The sequence below is a fragment of the Misgurnus anguillicaudatus genome, chromosome 13 (genome assembly GCF_027580225.2).
Source record: "Misgurnus anguillicaudatus chromosome 13, ASM2758022v2, whole genome shotgun sequence".
Classification (NCBI taxonomy): Eukaryota; Metazoa; Chordata; class Actinopteri; order Cypriniformes; family Cobitidae; genus Misgurnus; species Misgurnus anguillicaudatus.
This window is the reverse complement of record NC_073349.2, coordinates 8,861,428-8,869,093: the sequence shown is the minus strand read 5'-3', so window position 1 is coordinate 8,869,093 and position 7,666 is coordinate 8,861,428.

Here is a 7,666-nt window from a genome sequence, read left to right as displayed (position 1 = left end):
TTAAATGGCCGTGCATCATTCCCTCAGTTTTCCTTGAGACGAGAGAAATAAAGATTTCAGTGAGGCACTTCCTTCTTTCAATGATGTAAAAATCGTCATTTTGCGTCATTGAAAGAAGGAACTGCTGTATCTTTGTCGAGGGTGTAAGACTACAGACACTCATTCCTCATTTTTCCAAGGTGGGGGCTATGGGTGGGACACACTCACGCTACCAACCTATTACAGATCAGTGGGTGGGACTTACGAAAATATACGAACACAGACCAAACAAATGATCATCCGCCATCTTTATGCTAAGCTTAGCTAACAGACATTGTGGAGCGAACCAGACTTCATGTTACAATATTAGCAGAAGGTAATCGATATGATATGGAAGAGCGTGATGCTCTAATCCGCTGTTCATTGCACCTTTATGAGCCACAATACAGCAAAGAGCTGAGGAAGATGGAGGAACAGAAGCTCGAGGAGTAGGCCGGAGCCTGGGCTTCGGCTAAGTAGAGGAGCCTGGGGAAAACGTTGCAACCCTCGGCCTCTGCTGCGTAGAGAAGCCCGGACTTGCTCCAGCTTAGACGGACTAGTAGTGCCTGTACTCTCGCTCTGTGCTTTCTGTATAACATTTCTGCATCAGATCAGGATATGGACTTTTGTTTGGGGAATGGTCCCAGGCAAGAGAGGTACTTTGAGCGTGTTTGGGCATGTTTATTTCACAGACGTGTTTCGGCTTATGAGAACAAGCACTGAGCCAGCGCGTCTGTGGGATATACATATTGTGCGGTAGACGCGTTTGTGTGCAGGATGCGGCATTTCTCCTTTGGAAATATACATGTTTGGCCAAGCACTCTCAAAAATAAATCAGAAACTGAATGAAGCTTACTCCTAGCCAAGCTTCATATCGTATATGGACAGCGGCGTCCTGGATTCATATTTTAGAATCCTAAACTGGAAGCCACAGTTAAAGCCTGCAGGGATAAACGGACGTCTGACTATAAAGTGAGTGTTTCTATTTTCTTTCTTTGTTTTAATAACGTGGCATTTATGTACACAATAGCATATCTGACCAGTGTTCCGATTAATGGGAGTGGCTTGCAGAGCTGTGCATTGTGGGAGTTGTAGTTTTCCATACAAAAGTGCGCCCTAAAGTCACTTTCTGTCTTTTCTCTGTGAAATAGGCACAAAATTCTAAATTTATGTTATATTTCGACTACAAATATAACCCACTTTCAATAAATATTAATGTTTCTGCCAGTGAAATGGCCCTTTAAAAGAGCCAATAATTTTTTTGATAGAGACATTTTGAAGGTTTAGTCATTCTCAATTCAAATGAAGTTGTTGTGTGACTCCAAATAGCTGCTAGAGGGCATCCCAAACATGACTGCAGAGTGAATGAGCTTGCCTTGAAGGTGCTTTGGAAGGGCTCCTACCCAAAAGTCCTCTCTACGAGAAACTTCAGACTGATGCAAATATATTGACCGCTCACTACTGCGGAACGAGGATGTCTTTAAGCATGATATGAGAATTCCGTAAATGAAGACAGAGAGCAGAAACAATGAGCGTTCCAGATAGAGAAGCCTCCTCCAGCTACAGATGAAGAATGGAGGCTCATTAGAAAGATGGAGGACACAAAGTGTCGCCGTAAGGATGAAGTGTCGTGCCACTGGCTGCTAAGAAACAGCAGACAGAATCAGGACCTGGCCCAGGCAGGCACTGTCATATCTGCCTGATTATTTATGGGTGACATGACATCATTTCTTGTAGAGCGCCCAAGGAATTTCAGCTCTGGTAAAATCATTTTTCCCTGCCTCCCCTCAGGTTATATTTGAGTGGCTTTTATGTACATGTATGGGTCACAACTTACAGCTAAATCAAAAGATTGTAACATATACTGTATGTGAACCTGTCCTGACTATAAAGTCTCATAATATAATGATTTCAATATTTGACATCAGTCAGTATTAAAGATATAAAGGTTGTATTTTCACAGAATGGTCTTTACATTATGGGTTATATACATGTGGGTTATATTTTATAATAATAATAAAATTATACTAATACAGGCAGGCTTCATTGGATAATTCTCCATCAACATAATTCCACATCTTTCCCTCATCAGGAAGCAGGAAATATTTTCTATGCACTGATGATTTTATCGATCTTTTCATTTTTAATCAGATTGTCTTTCTTTATTATTCTTTCCGGAACACTTAAGATTCTCCATTGATCGCCCTTTTTTCTCACCTCTCCGAATCTGCTCTGAGGTCATCTGGGTCAACTAATTGCAAGCTTGTCCTTACCTGAACCTCTGGATATCTGCCAGCGTTTTGTAAATCAATGAAACTTCAATTGGCTGTTTGTTACCTGGGAAAGAGCTGTAATGGTGTTGCTCTCGTCCCCTGCAAGGACAAAACACATTATCTGAGTTTAAATGCAAATTGTATGACTTTAAAAGTACTTTTGCAATGAATATATTCTTGACTGTAAGAGACGGTTAAATTTCGACAATTTTAGCATAAAGTCGAAATGTCCTGCATGCTTTCTCTGCCTCTCTCTCACCCTCGCTCACTCACTTGCTCTCTCTCTCTTTCCTTGTCTCTCAGCTTTATGTCAATACATCATTTGTTAGCTTTGAATAAGCTGATGGAAATCAGCAAAGCTGCTTGTTTTTATAGGTAAACAGGAAGTTGTTTAACAAGTATATTTTCTGAAAGTTTTATTTTTAAAGGTGCAGTGTGTAATCTTTAAAAGAATCTCTTGACAGAAATGCTAAATAATATGCAAAACTATATTGTCAGGGGTGTATAAAGACCTTTTATAATGAACCGTTGTTTTTATTACCTTAAAATGGGATGTTTTTATCTACATACAACAAGGGTCCTCTTACATGGAAGTCGCCATTTTTGCCGCCATGTTTCTACAGATCCCTTAACGGACAACTTTTTTGTACTAAATTGTCTCCGATGATGACATGTTTATCTGGTGGCAGCTACCGTAGCTTCTCTATGGGTTTCAAAAGCAAGGGGTGAAAGAAAATGCTGGGTTATTTTCAACCCAGATGCCATGGGTTATTTTCAACCCAGCATAGGGTCAAAAAGAGACAACCCCATCCGTTGGGTTAGAATAACCCAGAAAATTTTTATATTTAACCCAACAGTGGGTTAAAACAACCCAGCATATAGGTTTTATAAATTACAACCCAACAGGGTGGGTTTGTCCCTTTTTGACCAGTACAGGGTTGAAAATAACCTAGCATTTTTAATGCATAATAAATGAGTATTTAAACAAACAGTGTTTCATAAAAAATGTGGGGAGCCAAATTATCATGTTTTATCATGTAAGGGATGAAACACAAATTGCATTTTGCCTTTGACTTATCTGCGTCTATTGTAGATGATCATTTATGTAACAACATGTAAGCTTTTTGTTCAAAAGACCTTTAAAGGAAAACACCACAGTTTTTCAATATTTTACTATGTTCTTACCTCAACTTAGACGAATTAATACATCCCTATCTCTATTCAATGCGTGCACTTAATCTTTGTACAGCGCGTCGTGAATGTGTTAGCATTTAGCCTAGCCCCATTCATTCCTTAGAATCCAAACAGGGATGAATTTAGAAGCCACCAAACACTCCCCATTTAAAGACTGTTACATGAGTGGATAAAAAATGAGAACTATATTGTATGGTGGAAGAGCACTTAGTTTGCAGCACTTCAACCTCGGGCGCAGTAATATTGACAGACGTTTGATCGAGGGGGGGGGCTGTTTCTCAATGTCAACGAAGGATAGGAAGCCAGAATTTCGAGGATGCTATGTCATCGACATCCGTCGAAGTCTGTTCCAATGTCGAGGATCCTTGGAATTGCAACCAAGGACTAAGTCCTTCGTTCGAAAAATATCCTATACACAGGAAAGGATGCATATGTTTATCCTTTGCGCTCTTAAATCACCCACAATCCTATGTGTGCAGCGCCGAAAGCACACCTTTTTAATGACACAATGACGTGCTAGCATGTTCCATTTATGTCTTCTCCAAATTCCAGTATCCTTGACATTGAGAAACAGCCGGGGAGTAGTCAGGAGTGATGATGTAACTGCGCGCAGAGGTCAAAGTGCTGCAAACTAAGTGTTTGGTGGCTTTTAAATTCATCCCTGTTTGGATCCTAAAATATGAATGGGGCTAGGCTAAATGCTAACACATTCACGATGCACTGTACAAAGATTAAGTGCATGCACTGAAAAAAGATGGGTATGAATTAATTTGTCTAAGTTGAGGTAAAAACATAGTAAAATATTGAAAAGCGGTGGCGTTTTCCTTTAAAGTTGATGTTTGGCTAACATGAGCTAAATTATCTGAAAGATAACATTGAAAGTCAATGTATAGCCTAATTTGTTTAATAGAGTTAATAATATGTTTAGTAAGGTGTCGAGGTCCATACGGTTCAATGCAGGACACTTGAATATCATGTGATTTAAACGTGTGACATATAACAAAAACATGATTTTCCATGCACTTTAGGTTTTAGCATACCAAGGAAATTTTGATTCCACACAAATACATTTCTGTCAGATATCATCTGTTTTGACCCTTGTTCACGTGCCTTCTTTCCGCCTGTTTTCCAACTCTTTCTCTCTGGTGGTTTCTCTCACTCTTCCTGTCTCATTGTTCAAGGTTATGTGTGGAGGAACACCAAAGCCAAAAGCACCATGGGAACACATCAAAGAGAATAATTCCTTCCTGTTACTCTCTCCTACCTCCTCCAGAGGCTCAGCTCCTGGGCTTCACACACACGATTTGCTCCCAATCCCAGCCTATGCATAAAAACACAAAGGGGATGATAACAGGATTATGATTATCACAGGGTGGCATACAAAGTACATGTGTCTGAAAGAACATCTCTATCCAACTGAGGCGAGAAAGACATGTAGAAGATCTCAAAGAAATGAAGAATTAAGGGATGTTTTAAATTGAAATGACACCTTGTACGATTGTCTTTTGTGGAACACATACGGTGATGTTAGACAAAATGTGGCTGTTTACCACACAATGAAAGCATGCAGTGATCATTGGCTTTTTAAGGTTCATGGCTTTCAAAGTCATGCGCACTTTAAATATTCAAACTTGATGGGAAAATTTTAAATGAGATATTGCAAATCCATCATGATTAAAAATATTACAAAACTGAAATTCCTCTAGAATGAAAATACCTTAATATCTGATATGAGCTTGTATTGAACCCAAATCACTGTTCTGGGAAGGTGCACTACTTTAGTATTACAATCGGCATAAATTACATAAAAATCTCCTGACTTTTTTGCAGTTCGTTGTAAATTGAGCTTGGTAGCTGCCAATACTTCAGACATTACACTCAGCTCATTGACTTCACATCAACATAGGCTATAAACAAACCTAGGTAATAAGAAAGGAATGGATTGTAGTAAAACTCAAATTTAAATATGACTGGCAATATCATTTAGTTGGGTCATGGACAACTAGGCATTTCATATTGCATTTAACTACACTGTGTGTTAAATGCAGTCTGGTATGTCTCTCTGAACGCTTTAAAGAACTGTCTTTTAAGCTTCGCAAAATTTTCTGATGTCGTAGACACATTTATTAAACTGACTTGCCGAAAGGCCTCAACTCTGAAGTGACAGTGTCTGCTTTCATTATTGTCTTTAGAGAAAAATCTATAGTACGGAGAGAGAGCAATGAGGAACTGCCCAATAAGCTGCTGTGATGATGGTTGATGGATCACATTTGATGAAATATGAATGATCTTAAAATGTGCTATTTTCTATGATCCAGGGCTTGTTTTGTTTCTTTGCAGGTATGCGTGTGAACTTCTGACTGAAAGTATAGGGTGCTTTTTTAGCATGTATACTGTAAGTTATTTAAAGTGAAAAAGACTATCCCACACTTACATATAAGATGATTGCTTTTAGACCAAATGTACTAGAGCCCGACCGATAAAGGATTTTGAAGGCCGATACTGATACAAATGTTTGTTTGTTTTTAAATACGATATTCCGATATATCGGCCGAGTTTTTTTTTTTTTTCAGAAACATTAGTTATTTGTACTTATTTATGAGTTTTTTCTTAAATAATATGATAATACATTTTAAAAAGAAACTTGTTTCTTTTATTGTCTCGTGACCACTTAACCGCTGTTCTCTCTGCCAACTCTGGCTGGATCAGCAGGTTGCAGGATGTGTGACGACTGTTGCCAACAGGAAGGTTGTAGAGTGCCCTCTGGTGGACAAACTATACAACGGCAGCAACACTCATGACATGGCTGAAGGCGGGTTTTTTATATTCATTTATCGGCCATTATGAATGCCGATACCGATTGTTTGAAAAATGCCTAATATCGGGCGATAATATCGGCCTGCCGATATATCGGTCGGGCTCTAAAATGTACCCTATGAACCCTACTAGGACTTTTTAAAGGTCCCGTTCTTTCTGTGTTTTTGAAGCTTTGATAGTGTTTACAGTGCGCAATATAACATGTGTTCATGTTTCACGTGTAAAAAAACACACAACATTTTTCACACAATTTACATATCTCTATACTGCCGTTTTCATGGTCCTAAAACGGGCTGATGTCTTCCTTGTTCTATGAAGTCCTTCCTTCAGAAATACGTATCGAGTTCTGATTGTGTAGTTTGTTTAGTGTGTTGTGATTCGACAGCAGCTTAGCTTACCGTTAGCTTAGCTGGCGACTGACGTATTCCTGTAGGCGGAGTTTAGTCAAAAACTGTTCTACTGACGTCATCAAAGCAAGAAGTAGAGGGCTGTAGTCCAAACTAGCCGTTCGCGTTCGTAGGCTTTGAAAGGCGAATCTGTTAAAAAATATATCGCCTGGCAGTGAACTTTGAGCTTTATCATTTTACAGGTATTATTTATGCTATTACAGCAACATTACACACTAACTAGGATTTAAAAAATAAGATCAGAAAGAATGTGACCTTTAACATAGCACTGATCATGAACGTTGGCTCTATTAATACCCCCAAAACTGCAAAATGATAAAAAGCTTTTAAACATTCATAGTATAAAAATTAATGTCCTACTTCAGTTTCTTTTAGCAAATGAATAGCAATTGTTGTAGGTGCTTTTCTTAAGCTTTCTGAATACAGAAATCAAGCGTTTGCTGCCCTCTGTAGATGACACTTTTATAGATGATCTCATAGGTGCATGATTCATTTCCATCTGTCTACTGAAACAATTATGTCTAAATGGTACATTTCCCAAATCCTTATTAATACAATGGCCACAAAACATATGTGCACACTTACGTGTAATTTGCACTAAAAAATTATAAATTGCATTGTATAAATTCAAGAAAACTTTTCAATAACTAGAGAAAAGAGAAACCTCCCTAGCATCATTTGTATGCCATTGCCATCTGGTTTGATATATTACCGTATTATTATTATTATTATTATTATTTATACTGTTCATTTGAAAAGACAATTATACATTTCAAGTGTGTAAATACTGGTTGGGGCCACTATTCAAATATGGCCAAATAATTTTTGTTATTGTTTAGCCTACGAATTATTTGTACTGTATACGTTGTCATCAACATCTCTCAGTTATTATTATAAAAAAAAAAAAGAAAACAAACGTACACATTGAATTTAGGTCAATGTATTTCATGCCCCTAA